Below are 18,571 nucleotides of genomic sequence, written 5' to 3'. Positions count from 1 at the left end.
TAGTTAATTACAATTGTTAGATCTCCAATGGTATGGTACATAACAGTTTAAATACAAAATGCCCTGTTTGCTATCCTACTGCAATAGCAAATTTTAATTTGGTTCAGTGATATAGGATCTAGGGTCAAACAGTTAAGATTTATCCAGAATGAGATTTTCACTCTGCAGCGGAGTGTGCGCTGATATGAAACTTCCTGGCAGATTAAAACTGTGTGCCCGACCGAGACTCGAACTCGGGACCTTTGCCTTTCGCGGGCAAGTGCTCTACCAACTGAGCTACCGAAGCACGACTCACGTCCGGTACTCACAGCTTTACTTCTGCCAGTATCCGTCTCCTACCTTCCAAACTTTACAGAAGCTCTTCCGCGAACCTTGCAGAACTAGCACTCCTGAAAGAAAGGATACTGCGGAGACATGGCTTAGCCACAGCCTGGGGGATGTTTCCAGAATGAGATTTTCACTCTGCAGCGGAGTGTGCGCTGATATGAAACTTCCTGGCAGATTATAACTGTGTGCCCGACCGAGACTCGAACTCGGGACCTTTGCCTTTCGCGGGCAAGTGCTCTACCAAATGAGCTACCGAAGCACGACTCACGTCCGGTACTCACAGCTTTACTTCTGCCAGTATCCGTCTCCTACCTTCCAAACTTCCAAGGGAACAAGCTAGGTTTAGAGAGGAATATAGTACAATGGGCTTTTTCCATCTAACGAAAACACAGTCGGGGCCAGTGAGTACCAGCTACCACTTAACTGTGGATTAGTATAGTTTAACAAAGCTACAGATTGTTTCAACTAAACCTGTACCAACTGCCCCAAATTACGAAAATCACTCTACATTAATATTGGAAAATATAATTACATGAACGGGTAATTCTTAACTGCAACACGGTTGGAAAACCTGGCAGACGCCAAGTTCGGAGGAGGTCAGCTTGGATTCCGGAGAAATGTAGGAACGCGCGAGGCAATGGTGACCCTACGAGTTATAGAAGATGGACTGACGAAAGGCAAACTTTTCTCTATAGCACTTGCAGTTGAGAGAAATCTTTCGACAGTCTGACTGGAATAGACTCTTTGGAATTCTTGGATAACAGCGTTTAAACACTGAGAGCGAAATGGTATTTACAGCTTATACAGAAACCAGACTGCGATCATATGAATGGGAGGAGGCCAAAGACAGCAGTAGTGGACAAGGGAGTGAGGCAGGGTTGTAGCCTATTCCAGAAATTATGCAGTCTGTTCACTGAGCATTCAGTAACGAAGTGTCAGGTCCCGAAGAAATAAAAACTGCAGTTTTCTGATGACTTTCGAATCCTGTGAGAGACAGCAAAGGACTTCGAAGAGCCGTTTAACGAATTCCTCGAAAAGAGGTTATAAGATGAAGATGGATAGGAACCAAGTTAAAAGAAATTTCATGGAATGCAGTCGAATTAAATAAGGCTATGGTGAATTAGGTAATGAGACACTAAAAGAAGTAGATGAGTCTTGCTTTTTGGGCAACAAAATAACTGATGATGTCGGAAGTACAGAGGACATAAAATACAGACTGGCAACAGTAAGAGAAGTAGTTCGAAGAAGAGAAATTTGTTAACATAGAATATAAATTTAAATGTTAGGAAGTTTTTTCCAGAGGTATTTGAAGTATACTAAACGATCATTGTGTTTCCATGAGGCACGATCCCTAACCTGAGTGATGCATAAGTGCCCAACACTAAAAGCTCAATTCCTCAGAGCGAAGTGCTATGTTGGCAGCAGTTAATGTGATCTTTTATCTCTAGTATATTTCACAGCGAACTATATTTTGGAGTAATACTGGGCGACTTACCCGAGTCCTAGAATAAAAGAAAGCAATAGCATATCAACGCGAATATCTTCATGCCTAGCAAAACATAGTGACATACGGGCTAATTTTCCGGTTGTTAATTGGTTTACCTTCATTCGTAACAGCAGAGGCACAATTACGCATTTTTTCCAGTAACATATAAGATATGATTTTTTGTTAGCTTATTGTATAATGAGTATAATGATAGTTATTTTCTCAGACCTTTTGACCAGTGCAGCGCATGATTATGAACAGAAGAATGATGATTCATTCTCGATATTTTGTAAATACAAAATTTTCAGTTTTCGGCGTTACAAAATAAAACTAAAACTGGATAAGAAAAGAAAAATTCTCACTCCGATTAGTGGATTCCAACTAGCTACCTTCCTATTAGATGTAGCTTTCCTTAGCATGTCAGATGAGAGTAAATCTTCTGTTCTTAAGCAGTGTCTATAACAAGTAAAATGTAAATAACTGAGAAGTTAGCTAAAATATTTTGGCTTTATGATTCCTTACTTTTACTCCAGCAACAAATTTATGAAGGTCTAGAATTGTAGTAGTGGAGGCGAGAAATCGAGAATATTGGTTAGTTTTGCGTGGTGCACGTTTCATAGTAGCATGTGAATTGAAGCATGGACAATAAACAATTCAGAGAAGAGGAGAATACATCTTTTGAAGGATGGTGTTACAGATGACTGCTGAAAACCTGAAGGATAGATCAGGTAACTCATGATGTGATACCGAACTGAAATGGATAAAAAAGAAATGTATGGCACAACCTGACTAAAAGAATGGCTCCCTTGATAGGCAGGACAGGTCCTGAGGCTTGTAATGGTACTTGAATTACGTAACCACTACGGCACCTCACCCCAGCCTCTTGATACCAGCAATATTCTGCTGTGTTTCTGTAAAATAGTTAACATATTTCTGTGACAACATTCAGATTTGATTTCATTAATGTAGAAGTACTTTGATACATCGATATGTTTATATTGCAATGATATTATTCTTATGTATATTTTTTTTAATTTGTTACTATGATCGTTGACGTACTTGTAACTCTGAATTTTGGGCGCGCAAGCGGTTATTAGACAGTCAAGTCTTGGTCGTCATGTTGAAAAGACGCAAATTGTAGTCAGTTTATGAAATGTGAACTTTAAGAGTGAGGAAGACATTTTCAAGTATGTTTTATATTGTGAAATTATGTTCAACAAAAGTAATAAAAAAGAAGTGTAACTGAAATTCGGAGTGCTGATTACTTTTTTTATATCACCGTTGTCTCAACTTGCAAAAGTTTAATCTTCAAGAATGGTTTATGAAACACATCTATAAAACTTTTGAATATCGCTGAATAATACTTCTTTGCGTCCGAGCTTGAAATCATCACTACCTACATTTTCGACGATTGAGCCATGAGTTCACAACGGGACCAGCGTGGGAAACACGAAAAGATGAGTGCCTAGTTTATCCATTATTTCATGAAATGACTTTATTAACTGTGCTCTGATGACACCTGCAACCTAATATAACTTTGTTGTTGCCCGAAAATGCAATATTTAGCAGCGTGAGCAACACTACAATCATTATTAATTTTTGACCTTTGTTGTGGTAGGGCTGTTAGAGGCTCTAATGAATCGTCAGGTAATGTAAGGATGTGGAAGGGGCGTGGACAAAAATTATAGAGGGAGAGTAAGAATCGAATATAGTAAGCAGGTTGAAAAAGGTGTAGGTTGCAATAGTTTCTCAGATATAGTGAGGCATATGCGATGGGACGGACCAGGATATGCAGCGAAGGCCTCGGCAAAGACGGGTCCATGATCCTTAGTCTGCAGAAGGCCTCTTTCCCTAGATGTCAAAACCGGCTGAGGCATGCACAATAGCCACCAGACAAACCTAGGAAATGATACGTTCACGTGAAATATGCAGAAAGTCTGTAGCGATAAAAATGAGGCGCGTTCTCTGCTTGACGTACCGTGTCCGGTGTCTGTCGGCAGGTAATGGTGGTGGTGGTGCTCCTGTTGGCGTGTGGCAGCCTCGCAGCCCCGGCCGCGGTGCGACCTGATAACCAGTCGCCTACGTCAGCTGCAGTGGTCGCGGCGGCGCCTCACCTCAAGGAAGTCGCACAGCTGGCCACGCTGGGTTACGAGGACGCGCCAGAAGCGGCCGCTTCAGGCGGGGACATGGCGGCTGCAGAGACGCTCGTCTTCCGGCCGCTGTTTGTGTACCGCCAGCGCGCCCGCCAGGGTCGCCGATAGCCGTAGCCTCATTCCGGCACTGTGCTCCACGCCGCAGAGCCTATACAGGCGCCTCTCTTGCCTCAGCACTGGAGTTCTAATTGCTTGGCTCTAGTGCGATATTTCCAACAATCCACGGAAATGACTGTTCCTTAATATTTATTAACTATTTTCTACGTTCGTCCTCATGATTGTGAATGTTGTTTTATAAATTTCATGTTCAAAAAGTGTTTTCAAAAATAAAATTTACTTTAAAAATTTGCTGACTTCATATTTTTCCCCCATAAAGACTAAACAATTGATGCATGCGAGAGTTTAGTAGGGAAAGGTCGATACTAACGTCGGCTGTATAGGACAGATTACTGAATCGGACAGGATCTGTTTCTAAAGTCTAGTGTTAACGACAAAATCAAATGGGTGTGAAATCTTATGGGATTTAACTGCTAAGGTCATCAGTCCCTAAGCTTAAACACTACTTAACCTAAATTGTCCTAAGGACAAACACAGACACCCTTGACGAGGGAGGACTCGAACCTCCGCCGGGACCAGCCGCACAGGCCGTGACTGCAGCGCCCGAGACCACTCGGCAAATCCCACGCGGCAGTGTTAACGACAGCTCCTCTCGCACCACTGCAGTGTGAACGATGGAGGAACGAGACCACTCACGAGAGTTTGAATCAAAATAATAGTCCGCTTCGGACTGGCAACTGGTTAGTCAAGTTCTCGGTGCACGAACTTAGCTATGTAGATGTTTGCAACAAAGTAGTACAAGGCGATTGAAATAGAAAGAACAGATTTTAGTTGTCTATTATGAACAAACTATGAAAGACACAAACAAATTGCAGTTGCCACTAGCTGGAGGAATGTTGAAAGCTTTATGTTCATACAAACTTTTGTAAACCCTCGTCGCCAGCTTTGTAAACGCCTCGTCGCTACTGCTGTGGAGACCGAGTTGGCGAGTTCGTGAAACGGCATCTGGTGCAGTACACCTCTAAGAGAATTTCTCCCTGCCACTATTACACAGCTATGCCCCGTGATCAGATACCGGGACAGGAGAACGAAGGTTTTAAAACACTCCACCAAATTAGTAACAAAGTCACATTTATCTATGTGACTAGCTGAATTTTTTAATGATTAAGTCTTTCAACACTACATGTAATATAACACAAAAAAGGCCCTCAATGGCAAAGTGCAAATAATTGTAGGTAGACTTCACAGTTCACAGCAAATACAGTTTACAACTATCTGTTCACCTCTAAGAATTCACTAAACGACGTTCCCTGTCTATGTCAGCTCAGGACGATGACGTATAACCAAGTGGGACAGAGCTGCTCCACTACCTTTCAAGTAGGCTTGTGTCCGTTGTCCTCCGGTCCTTGGCGGGTTGTACTCGGTCGGTAATTGGCGAGGTATCATCCAAGCGCCGCCTGCGACGCTGGTGGAGCTCGCGCGAGTGGGAAGTCTGTGTGGCACTGGAACCATCTCGCATCTTTCCGCGTGTGGTGCTTTTGTCCTGGCTTTGTCTTGTTCGGACGACGCAGCACAAACGCTGTACCATACATTCAACATGAGCACCATGTGCTCCTGGAGAATCATCGAAACGGCACATATGAATCAGCAGACCCCTGCTTACTGAATCGACAGTTTCAACAATTCGATTAACTCTTAAAGAGTAGCTGTCATACATGGAACAAACACTTTGTCTTTTATGGGCGAGGAGTGTTCAATGAGTAGTGCAACACATTTCTTTCTCGGCCAATTTCGGCTGAAAAAATGAGGACTTTGTTGCAGTACATACAGTGTCATGAAGTTCCGATAGGTGGCAGTGCTATATGTAGCCATCAAAATGGCGTGTGTAACGGAAGTGCGTTCCAACCATAGAGATGTCATTAAGTTTCTTTTGGCAAAAAACCAGAGAATCGTAAATATTCATAGTTGCTTGCAGAATATCTACGCAGACCTGGCAGTGAACAAGAGCATGGAGAGTCTTTGGGCGGGGCCTCTGTCGTCATCGCAAATTTCATTGGACTATTCTTCTTAATCCACCCTACAGCCCATATTTCGGACCTTCCGGCTTCCATATGCTTGGCCCAATGAAGAAGTCAGTACGTAGAGTAAGGCGCAAGTTATCGATGCAGCAACACATTGGCTCCAACGTCGGTAAGTAGAGTGCTGCCACGTGGGTATACAGGCCACCCTAATAACATTGAGTACAGCCGTCACACTCAACGGAAATTACATTGAAAAACAGGGTTTTGTAGCCAAAAGAATCGGGAATAATATGATGTATTGGAACCCCCAATAAAACCAACCTGCTTTCAGATAAAAATGAGTTGCATTATTTATTGAAGCTCTTTGCACCCCAGAAAAAAAACATCGCGGGACGTGTAGTGATCTGAGAGACCAAAAGCAATGAAAGAGACGCGCAAATTCTAACACACAAAATATCAAATCTTTGAACCTTCCTCTATCCAGTGACATGCGCAATGTGTTTCTATTTTTTGTAGTTTATCTGTAATAAACATCTGAAATCTGTTCTTTCGTTTTGAATCAACCTATATAACTTCTTTATTGATCTTTAGACACAACCCATATTATTCTCTACCCAGTATACTGTGACCGTGTCTTGTACGAGGTTATAATAATTGAGAATAATGTACTCTTACAGCGGTATGTCCAGGTCGTATCGGACAAAGCAATTTCGTACTCTACCGGACAGAACAAACAGCACCGATACCTTAATGTTTTGGTCTGTTTCTTTAACAGGCATTAATGGTGAAGGCAGGACATAGGAAATAACTTTTTTATGACAAAATTCTGTTATGAACAGGAAACAATATCAAACGAATATGTTAAAAAATTAGGTGGCCATCGTGTGCCTTTTAATAAAGATGAGTTCTTAAATCTAGTGCACAAAAATGCAGAACAAGTGAAAATGCATGAAAGTTACTAAATAGTTTTGCTGTAAGTTTATGGAAAGACATGAAGACCTAAGCCACATGAAAGCTTAATCATCTACTCTGCAGCGAGTAGCGTGTTTCAGCAAGGAACAAGCTGACACAATCTTTGACAGGCTAGGTGAGCTGCAACAAAAATTACTTTTGCTCATTGCAATTTCATGTTCGGTACAACCCACCAAAACTTTAAACGAACAAAATGCAAAGGGTGGAAAAAATTAAAAGTAACTCAAGGAACGTATATTTTATGACATTGATTTTTTATAATTGTATTAAGCAGCTATTCATAGTATCTTTGAAGAATGTTCCAACGCAGACGCAGCCTACAGAAAACAACATAATTTCGAAAAAGCTTACGTGTTCGATACGACCCAACGTCCGCCTACCATCTCACTTTCTCACTGCCAGGAATGTCAGGTAGTAATCATGTTGCAGATATCGTAGCTTTCCGTATTTCCGTGCTTCCCTGGAAAAACTGGAGAAAAACTAAACTTTATTCAAGACAACATTTGATTAATTCTGTTTCACCAAAACATGATGCAGCGCGTTCTGTAATATCTGCAATTGATTTTCTTCGTTATTCTGTCTGAACATTACTATGACATGAAAACATGATGTGCATGTTGTAATAATTTCGATTTAAAGCTATTTACATGTACAGAGGAGCAGCCATTAGTCTTTAATTTTCAGTAGTTTGCAGAGAGAGCTAAACACACGTATCACATAACTCAGGCACTAAATGCAGAAAAATTAAGCCTGTAATACCTCTGCTGACATAAGGTGTACAACTCTTCGGTTTACAAGAGGCTACGTCATTTGCCATGGTACTTTGGTATCTACAATGCAGTCTGCAATTTGTAATGTGCAAACAAAAAATCATTTTCTGTTTTCTGCTTTTCGTCCCTTTCAGGCTGAAAAGTGCTATATTATATCGCACCAAGAGAAGCTGTATATAAGACGTTAAATAAATCACTATAATATACAGGGTGTTACAAAAAGGTACGGCCAAACTTTCAGGGAACATTACTCACACACAAAGAAAGAAAATATGTTATGTGGACAGGTGTCCGGAAACACTTTCCATGTTTGAGCTCATTTTATTACTTCTCTTCAAATCACATTAATCATGGAATGGAAACACACAGCAACAGAACGTACCAGCGTGACTTCAAACACTTTGCTACAGGAAATGTTCAAAATGTCCTCCGTTAGCGAGGATTCCTGATCCTCCCTCCGTCGCATGGAATCCCTGGTGCGCTGATGCAGCCCTCGAGAATGGCGTATTGTATCACAGGCGTCCACAATACGAGCACGAAGAGTCTCTCCATTTGGTTCCGGGGTTGCGTAGACAAGAGCTTTCAAATGCCCCCATAAATGAAAGTCAAGAGGGTTGAGGTCAGGAGAGCGTGGAGGTCATGGAATTGGTCCGCCTCTACTAATCCATCGGTCACCGAATCTGTTGTTGAGAAGCGTACGAACACTTCGACTGAAATGTGCAGGAGCTCCATTGTGCATGAACCACATGTGTCGTACGTGTAAAGGCACATGTTCTAGCAGCGTAGGTAGAGTATCCCGTATGAATTCATGGCGGTAAATCGAGGAAGTACAGTACATACTGACGAAACTAAAATGAGCTCAAACATGAAAATTAAGCGTTTCCGGACACATGTCCACATAACAGCTTTTCTTTATTTTTGTGTGAGGAATGTTTCCTGAAAGTTTGCCCGTACCTTTTTGTAACACCCTGTATAATATATGAAACTACAAACGTAGTGAGGTACGTGAACAGTTGTAAGAATTATATCCAAATTAGTATTCTAGTCCTAGTTTTCGGTGTAGCATAAATGCACAACATTTAATGCCATAAGTGTATGACACGTGTCTTTAGATGTATATGTAAAGCAACTTAAAATGTAACGCCTAGTTACTGCTCTTTGCGAATACAAATCATTCCCGAAATTCATATAATCTCAAGAGCATATTCATGTTATGATAATTTTTAGAAAAACTAATAAATAAAACCCACTGAAGAGATCACAGAACGTGCTGAAATTGTTTTAGTAAAACAAAACTAATCAAACGCTTTCTTGCGTTAATCGCAATTTCACCAACTCGCAGCAGTATTTACATAAGAGACCTTCCTTTGCTAGGTGGTAGCAACTACGAGTATATTTCGAGCAATATCTGAAGGCAGTTGGCGGAAGTGTGACACCAGGGGTCAAAGTCTCCGGCAGTTCGACGCCGTTTTCCACTGAGCCGTTATACTTTTCTTTATTTGATTATACAGCAACTTGCTCTCCGGTGGTAGAAGTTCCTGCAGACTATATACGAAAAGTCTCAATTCTCAACTCGCAAACTGAGAGCAGTCTTTAGCTGTCGGATAGTGCCTGAGAGCTAACTCCCTGAGCTGTTTACATGGCGACTGTTAAATGGTGCGCACCAAGAAAGTCGAGTGGGTGGGTCAACGCGTAGTGGTAGGCAGCAATATGCCGCATGACGCTCAAGCCAAGAGCATCATTCTGCGTCGTCTGCCTGTAGTGTGTGCTTTGAATTGTTAGTTTGGGTGTGGTGAAGGTACTTAGCCACTGTAGCGTTCAATATGTGTGGCATAAAGGAAGCACAACAAGTGTTACGTTAAGAAAAAAAAATGGTTCAAATGGCTCTGAACACTATGGGCCTCAACTTCTGAGGTCATTAGTCCCCTAGAACTTAGAACTAGTTAAACCTAACTAACCTAAGGACATCACACACATCCTGCGACCGTAGCGGTCTCGCGGTTCCAGACTGCAGCGCCTAGAACCACACGGCCGCTTCGGCCAGCTGTTACGTTAAGAAACGATAGCATATAAATCTGTCTAGAGATAATCAGAAGCAGAAACTGTTGACCGATGTGGTGCTTACGCCAGCGTTGCCAGTTACCAGGGTAGGCAACGGCTGGAGTGTGAGGTGTGGAACAGAGACAGGGAGCTCACAGATAGGCACTGCAAAATATTCTTCGCCTCCAACAGTGCAGTACACATCACGCTGCTTCCTTCTTACGTGCACTCCAAATTAGCTCACGTGAATTGTATCGTGAATTGTATCTGTGAGAAAACCAGAACATAAGAGAAGCATTTGAGATGTGGTGCTACAGAAGAATGTTGAAAATTTTGTGGATTGATAAGGTAAGTAATGAGGAGGTTCTCCGTAGAATCGGCGAGGAAAGGAGCATGTGGAAAACACCTACAAGACGAAGGGACAGGATGACAGGGTATTTGTTAATCAGGGAAACTGTAGGGGACAAAATTTGTAGAGGAATACAGAGATTGGGATACATCCATCAAATAATTGAGCGTGTAAGTTGTAAGTGCTGTTCCGAGGTAAAAAAGTTGGTACAGAAGAAGAATTCGTGACGGGTCATACCAAACCTGTCAGAAGACCGACGACTGAAAAAAAATTTTTTTTTAAATGCGTAAGCCTCAAACTGTACCCCAGTTCTTACATACAACACCGGTATTTGCAAAAATGATTTGTTACTACTGTAAAGAAAGCAAAACAGTTGGGTAGCCATTAAAATACAGATCGGTAGAAGGGTCGCATCTCTGACATCGTGGAATGTAATGAGATTTCTGTTTAACATTTCTGCATAGTTTAGGATTCTGTTTAGCAAATACATAACATGAAAAGCAGGGAGTCTGGGATTAGCTGGCATAAATTTTTGTTTTTTTCTTTGTCTACTTTTTTGTGCAATACTTGGACAGATTGCTTGTGTATGTGGCGGATATTTTCACATTTTGACTACAAATTTATGTGGCCGCAATTAATTAAACAGGGTTTCGGTAACACTAAAAACCTTGTCCTAAAAGGTTGCAACAATGCCAACTATCTCTAGCTGCGGGGTTAGTTGGTATATCCTTAGGGGTGAGTTGGCATAACATGGTATGGATATGGACACCTAAGCAGAAAACAGGAATTTTCAAGGAGGAACATTTTCTATTATCCATACTAGGAGTAATTTTCTTTTCAAAGTATATTCTCCAAAAACTAAATTCCTTTTAAAGGAATAATGCTTGAGTAAAAAGGAATTATGCTTTGATATACTCGTATAAACCACAGTATTAACTTAAATTTACTGCATATAGTTATTTAAACTGAATCAGCTCATCGAGCTGTCGTCACTTATGGCATAGCTAAAGTCTGTTACCCTATTATCCGAAACCATACGACAAAATTCACATCGAAGTTTCCTGGGAAGTTCTTTTTTCTTCGACTTGTCAACCTTAGCCCTTCTTGACTGTGAGTAGGTTTTTCTTCTTATTGACTCTATCAAACGAGATTATATCTTTGGTGGGAATTTCTATCAAAGTAACAGTAAATCTTCTTTTTGCCGGAGTTGGATTGCTGCCGTGGCCCGACTTTGAGGAAAGGGCGAATTTCTTTTAGGATGGCGAACATTTGTCCACTTTTTAAAGAAATTGTTTCGTTTTTTAGTGAACAGTAATGGTAGGGTTAGTTGCCATAGGTGTGGGCTGTGCTGTCGTAGTTATGCTAACTGAGCACATGTGTAACTACGCCATCTAACCCCACTGGGGTAACAAAAACGAAATCACAATACCACACATCAGAAACTGAAAATTATTATATACGCATGCAACTATAGTTAACTACTGAATCTAAAACCACCGTCAGTATAGCCTCAATTCGATCTACAGGATCAACAGTACTAAACAAAAATTACCGTGAGAAAATTTATTCACAGTCAGAAAACCGATGAAACAGAAGTTCTTCACGCTTGAGGCATCCAAAGAGAATGAAGTTATGGTGGATGGTGCATCTCTACATACTCTCTACGCTAACACGTTGTCAATGCTCTGGCTCTATTGTGACGGGAAATAGAAGCTGTGAGCCAACTAGCTCTTTATGCTAACTAACCCCCGTCTCCCCTACTGTGGAACTGACGACATGATGTCGAGATGGGCACGTTTCATTTGCGTAAATGTTGCTGTAAACATTGAGAGCGTACTGAAGATGGACGTCTGCCCATAACTTTCGAAGAAGTTATGGATCACACACCTGTCTTGCAAAGTAATGAACGTCGATTGAACTTTATGAGTAGGGAATTTACATTTAGCTGCAGCAGTTTCTCTTTGTGATGAGTAATTTATCTGACAAGGCTGGTAGCATTTTTATCGAGACAGTGCTCAACAGCGCGTAGTATGTGATATGTACTTTGTCAGTCACTTGAGTGTGAGATGGACGAGCTGGTAACAGTTTATCGTTTAGCCGTTAAACAAAAGAGCAGTTACTAATGAGTAACTTACATGGTTCTCACTTTCGCTTCTCTATAGACATCACAACATACTGAGAAATGGTGTAGGCCGCCACTAGAGACAACACTATGTCCTAAACACCGCGATGTTTGTTTGGTCACAATGATTTTATTTTCAAAACAGCTTCTGTAGTTTTGGCAGCAGAGGATCAGTTGTGTGTGCTGTTGTAAAGCGATCGCGAGGAGGGTAAACTTTGCATCACAGCTAAGGCCATTTCCTTTTCGAGCAGAAGTCTGCCAACGACCATCCATTGTTGTCGTCCCACTTGAACCTTAATTCCTAAGATAGTATACATCTTGAAGATGACGATGAGGATGATGATTGATTTGTGGGGCGCTCAACTGCGCGGTTATCAGCTCCCGCACAAATTCCCCTCCTTTGCTCAGTCCAGTCTCGTCACTTTTAAGAATGATAATGAAATGATGAGGACGACACAAACACCTAGTCATCTCGAGGCAGTGTATCAAGAAGAGGCACTTGAACTCAATGAACACTTCCGTTTATAACTTAATTTTAGAATAAAACTGAAAGAGTCGCTAAGATAACCAGGAGAGAAAACGCCTCAACCCCAATTTTAAAATGTTTTCGTAATGTTTGTGCTTTTATTTGAACCAAAGGTTCAGTACGTAACAAGGGGAAGGCTGCCAGGTAAGTCAAGGATCTACAATCATACAGTGTGTTCAAAAAAAAGTGTCTAATACTTTGAGATGTGGTAGTACTCATCGAAACAAGAAAAGTCAGTCAAATTGATACGAGTCCGGAAACGCATACTTTCCGACATAAAGCCGCGTTTATAGCACTCCGTTTTCAGGCCACAAGTGGCCCATCGGGACCATCCTATTGCCGTGTCATCCTCATTTGAAGATGCGGATAGGAGGGGCGTATCGTCAGCACACTGCTCTCCCAGTCGTTATGATGGTTTTCTTTGACCGGAGCCGCTACTATTCGGTCGAGTAGCTCCTCAGTTGACATCACGAGGCTAAGTGCACCCCGAAAAATGGCAACAGCGCATGGCGGCCCGGATGGTTACCAATCCAAGTACCGGCCACGCCCTACAGCGCTTTACTTCGGTGATATGACGGGAACCAGTGTATCCCACTGCGGCAAGGACGTTGCCACTGCGTTTATTGAAAGGTCTGCATAACACTTTGTTGCGGAGATTAGCACAGTCGTTGCATTGGCGTTCCGTCAAATGTGTCGGCAGCTTATTATAATGTCTTACTCACAATACTCTACCTACCATTAGGTGGTCTGCAGACAGTTGTGTGGTTCGCGTCGTGTTGTTGGTTATGTTAGTTTCAGTTGTGTTTGGTGCCTTACTGTACATTACTGTCAACCCTGGGTGCGTATCATGATATTTCACCTTCTTCCAAACGCGGATTCATTTATGTGTTTACTGTTATTGCGCTGTTTGTACGTACAGATGTTGTAGCACATTTACATTTTCTCTCCTCCACCACTTGTTAACAATGGAAGCATACTTCTCGACAAGTGAAGCGGCAAACATGATATTCTGCTATGGTTTAGTAAACGGATGTAGCCTGCAAGCCCGTGCCCTCTACGCTGAAAAATGTCCACAAAGTAGAATGCTCTCTGACAAACTGTTCGACAGACGTTTCCAGCGCGTGAGAGACACAGGTGCCCTTGAACCTCGGAAGACGGACAGTGGAAGGCAACGCACAGTTCACACGCCTGACATGGAGGAGCGTGTGCTACGTTTGGTGCAAGAAACACCTGGAATCAGGGTGCGATGATCAGCAGCAGCACTCTAATCTGGGGTGGGGGGTGGGGGGGGGGGGGAGGGGGAGGAATAATTCATGAACATTTGCTGAACCCATACCATCTACAGCGCTTTCAGGTCCTAGGTCACAGGATCATTATGTCACACGGCAGTTCTGTCAAGGGCTGTTGCAGAAGTGTGCCGCAGATCCGCTGTACACATCGAAGATTTTATTTGCCGATCAGGCCGGATTCACAAGAGATGGTGCTGTGAAATTCCAAAACCAGCTTGTAAGGGCAGACGTAAATCCCAAAGCAATTCAGGAAGGAGCGTATCAACACCGATTCTCAATCAACGTAAGGGCAGGTGTACTTGGCGATAGATTAAGAGGGCCATACGTGCTACCACAACGGTTAACTAAGGAGCGTTATCTGGCTTTTCTCAATGTATTGCCTACTTTGCTGAAGGGTGTGCCATTGCAGCAACAAAGACAAATGTAGTTCCAGCATGATGGCGCACCAGCACCCCTTCGTCACAATGCGCTGCAACATCTGACGCAGGCATTTCAGGAGCGTTGGATTGGTCGGAGCGGGGTGGGGTGGGGGGGGTGGGGGGTGGGGGGGATCGCACATCACATTGGCCTCTCGATCCTCGATCCTCTAGAATTTTGATTATGGGGAACGATGTGCGGGCACTACATTGTCGCGTCTTCATTGCATGCCATCAGGTACAACAACAACCGAGTGTATAAAAGATGCGTCTTTCCTTAGGCCGGTGGGCCACGTTGAACACATCTTGTAGACATGTGTTCATCGCAGAAAGTATGCACTACCGGGTCCATGTTTACTAAACTTTTTTTATTGTTTCGATGAGTAGCACCACATCTCAAAGCATTCGACACTTTCTTCGTATTGTAACAATATTTTGGTCACAAAGAACTATTGGACGACATATACGTAACAGGAAGCTGCGCGTTTCTGTAAAATATGTAAACAGAAGGAATTAGCTCAATCCTTGCTAAGATGTGACTGGAGCTCCTGGTAATTATTTCCTTTCGTGTCGCGAATCTCAAGTTAGACGTAAACTTTGTGGATTATTTCGAATTTTGTACACATATGTTCTTGTATTTTAAAGGCGGTGTTGTATGCAACAACAAATGTATTAACGGAATTTCGTGATATTTTGACGTCATCAACCTATCCATAAAGCCATAGCTACGAAAATATGACCAGTGGACGTGCTACTATCAGCGGGGACTTTTTTCTTTTATTTTATTTTTTGAATATGTGTATACTGACATTCCAAGCAATCGCTGGTGGTCAGTAAGAACTATTAATTAAGTCACTCGATTTTCTGTTACTTTCTTATAATGACCACAAGAATTTGATCTTTTTTTTACGAGTGTAATCTTTAATGTTTCGAGGAAGGCTAACAACAGAAGAATGAAAGAAACGACGAGAAGAATTCAACTGGCCGCAAATTTTCTGTGAAGAGTGGCGTTAATTTTTGTTGTTTTCGATGTAGCTAATTTAAATAAGGTGAATTATGTAAGTGTGTCCACATATTTCCCTTAGTGCAGATATTCTCGTACTTCGAAATATTTTTCTCCACTTTTCACTTTCTTTACAGCAATCTGTTCCTCTTGATATTGCCAGTTACAAGTTACGTAATTTTTCTAGGGTTATTCAATATGTGATCATTTTCAGTTGACTTCTGTGTTAATAGTTAAAAATGGCGTAAGCTACGAACATTACCCCGTTTCAAAACTCTTGCTCTCTGGGACTTCCCGAACTGAGCGCACCTTTTTCCAGCACGGTCATTGTCTCGCTTGTATATAATAGTGCAATACTGATGTTGAGAATGTTCGGCAGTTAAGCCAGGCGCACATTTAATTGTCGACACATGATAAGGCTCAGATTTTTTTTATTACATCTCAGTTCTTTTGATAACACGAACACTTCCTTCGGCAACTTGGTAGGGCTTGAAAGGGTCACTAGTACTGTCAGAGGAGCCGATACACTATCTGATCAAGAGAATCGAGACACTCCTATGTAATGCAGAAATGACCACTAGATGTCTCGAGAGGTAGAATCGCAAGTATAAAAGGAGGCGAGGGTACTGTGTTGTCAGTAGAGAAGCAGCAACATCAGAGTAGGTCGGTCAGAAGGTCTCAGTGACTTCAGACGTGGAATAGCCGTTAGATGTCACCTGAGTCCCTCATCGACATTTCACACCGTCTATAGTTGCCCAGGTGACAGTGGGTGCCGTGATTCTCAAGATGAAAAGCGGAGAAAGGTCCACAGCTAAACCAAGAACAGTTAAACCTATTGTAGTGACTGGCACGATTCGTCGAGCACTTCAGAGGTGGTAGTTGTAAAAAGTCGTACGACATCAGCTGAAAAAATCACTCGTGCGTTCCCAAAGGGCAGACAGCAGTCCATCCAGCACATTGACTGGGCGCAGAGAACAAAAAAGCGTGGAGTACAATTGTCGACCCGCTCATCACAAGCCATATATTTCTGCACTCAATGCTGGGCGACGGTTCAGCTGGTGTAAACAGAAACACCACTGAGCAGTGGATGACTGCAAACGATTCATTTGGAGTGATTAATCACGTTATAAACTGCGGAAGCCCGATGGAAGGGTGTCGGTTTGGCGAAAATCTCGAAAACGTTATCTGTCACCATACGTAACGCCTTTTTTTAGTCATCAGTCTTCTGGCTGGTGTGATGTGACCCGCCACGAATTACTCTCCTGTGGCAACCTCCTCATCTAAGAGAAGTTCAAATGGCTTTAAGCACTATGGGACTTAACATCTGAAGTCAAAAATCCGTAGACTGAGAACTACACTACTGGATATTAAAATTGCTACACCACGGAGGTGACGTGCTACAGACGCGAAATTTAACCGACAGGAAGAAGATGCTGTGATATGCAGATGATTAGCTTTTCAGAGCAGACACACAAGGTTCCGCCCCTGGCGACACCTACACCGTGCTGACATGAGGAAGTTTCTAGCCGATTTCTCACACACAAACAGAAGTTGACCGGCGTTGCCTGGTGAAACATTGTTGAGAGGCCTCGTGTAAGGAGGAGAAATGCGAACCCTCACGTTTTCGACATTGATAAAGGACGGATTGTAGCCTATCGCGATTGCGCTTTATCGCATCACCACACTGCTGCTCGCGTTGGTCGAGATCAAATGACCGTTAGCAGAATATGGAATCGGTGGGTTCAGGAGGGTAATACGGAACGCCGTGATGGATCCCAACGGCTTCGTATCACTAGCAGTCGAGATGACAGGCATCTTACCCGCATGGCTGTAACGGATCGTGCAGCCATTTCTCGATCCCTGAGTCAACAGATGGGGACGTGTGCAAGACAACAACCATCGGTACGAACAGTTTGACGACGTTTGCAGCAGCATGGACTATCAGCTCGGAGACCGTGGCTGCGGTTAAACTTGACGCTGCATCACAGACAAGAGCGCCTGCGTTGGTGTACTCAACGACGAACCTGAGTGCACGAATGGCAAAATGTCATTTTTTCGGATGAATCCAGGTTCTGTTTACAGGATCATGACGGTCGCATCCATGTTTGGCGACATCGCTGTGAACGCACATTGGAAGCGTGTATTCGTCATCGCCATACTGGCGTATCACCCGGTGTGATGGTATGGGGTGCGATTAGTTACACGTCTCGGTCACCTCTCTTCCGCATTGGCGGCACTTTGAACAGTGAACGTTACATTTCAGATGTGTTACGACCCGTGGCTCCACCCTTTATTCGATCCCTGCGAAACCCTACATTTCAGCAGGATAATGCACGACTCCATGTTGCAGGTCCTGTCGGGCCTTTCTGGATGTTCGACTGCTGCCCTGGAAAATACAATTTCCTGATCTCTCACCGACTGAAAACGTCTGGTCAATGGTGGCCGAGCAACTGGCTCGTCACAATACACGTCACTACTCTTGATGAACTGTGGTATCCTGTTGAAGCTGTATGGGAAGTTGTACCTGTACGCGCCATCCAAGCTCTGTTTGACTCAATGCCCAGGCGTATCAAGGCCGTTATTATGGCCAGAGGTGGTTGTTCTGGATACAGATTTCTCAGGATCTATGCAACCAAATTGCGTGAAAATGTAATGACATGACACTTCTAGTATAATATATTTGTCCAATGAATACCCGTTTATCATCTGCATTTCTTCTTGGTGTAGCAGTTTTAATGGCCAGTTGTGTACTTAAACCTAACTAACCTAAGGACATCACGCACATCCGTGCCCAAGGCAAGATTCGAATCTGCTGGCGTAGCGGTCGCACGGTTCCAGACTGTAGCGCCTAGAACCACTCGGCCACAGCGGCCGGCCTCGGAGTAGTACTTTCAACCTCTATTATTTGCTGTATATATATTCCAATCTGTTTTCCTCTACAGTTTTCGCCCTCTAAGGTAACTTTAGTAGTCATTCCCTGATCTTGTAACAGATATCCCATCATCCTGACCCTCCTCCTTGTCAGTGTTTTCCACATATT

At 42.8% G+C, this 18,571-nt stretch overlaps 1 non-coding gene across 1 annotated transcript; it reads right to left on the bottom strand.

Moving 5' to 3' along the window:
- Nucleotides 1-212: 212 nt before the first annotated feature.
- Trnas-cga (transfer RNA serine (anticodon CGA)) lies at nt 213-287 on the bottom strand. Its single transcript has one exon. It is a non-coding gene; the product is annotated as a tRNA-Ser (tRNA).
- Nucleotides 288-18,571: the final 18,284 nt, after the last annotated feature.

This window comes from Schistocerca gregaria, chromosome 4 (assembly GCF_023897955.1).
Source record: "Schistocerca gregaria isolate iqSchGreg1 chromosome 4, iqSchGreg1.2, whole genome shotgun sequence".
In the NCBI taxonomy this organism is placed as follows: Eukaryota; Metazoa; Arthropoda; class Insecta; order Orthoptera; family Acrididae; genus Schistocerca; species Schistocerca gregaria.
Note: the sequence above shows the minus strand (reverse complement) of the source record. Positions and strands in the feature narration are given on the sequence as shown.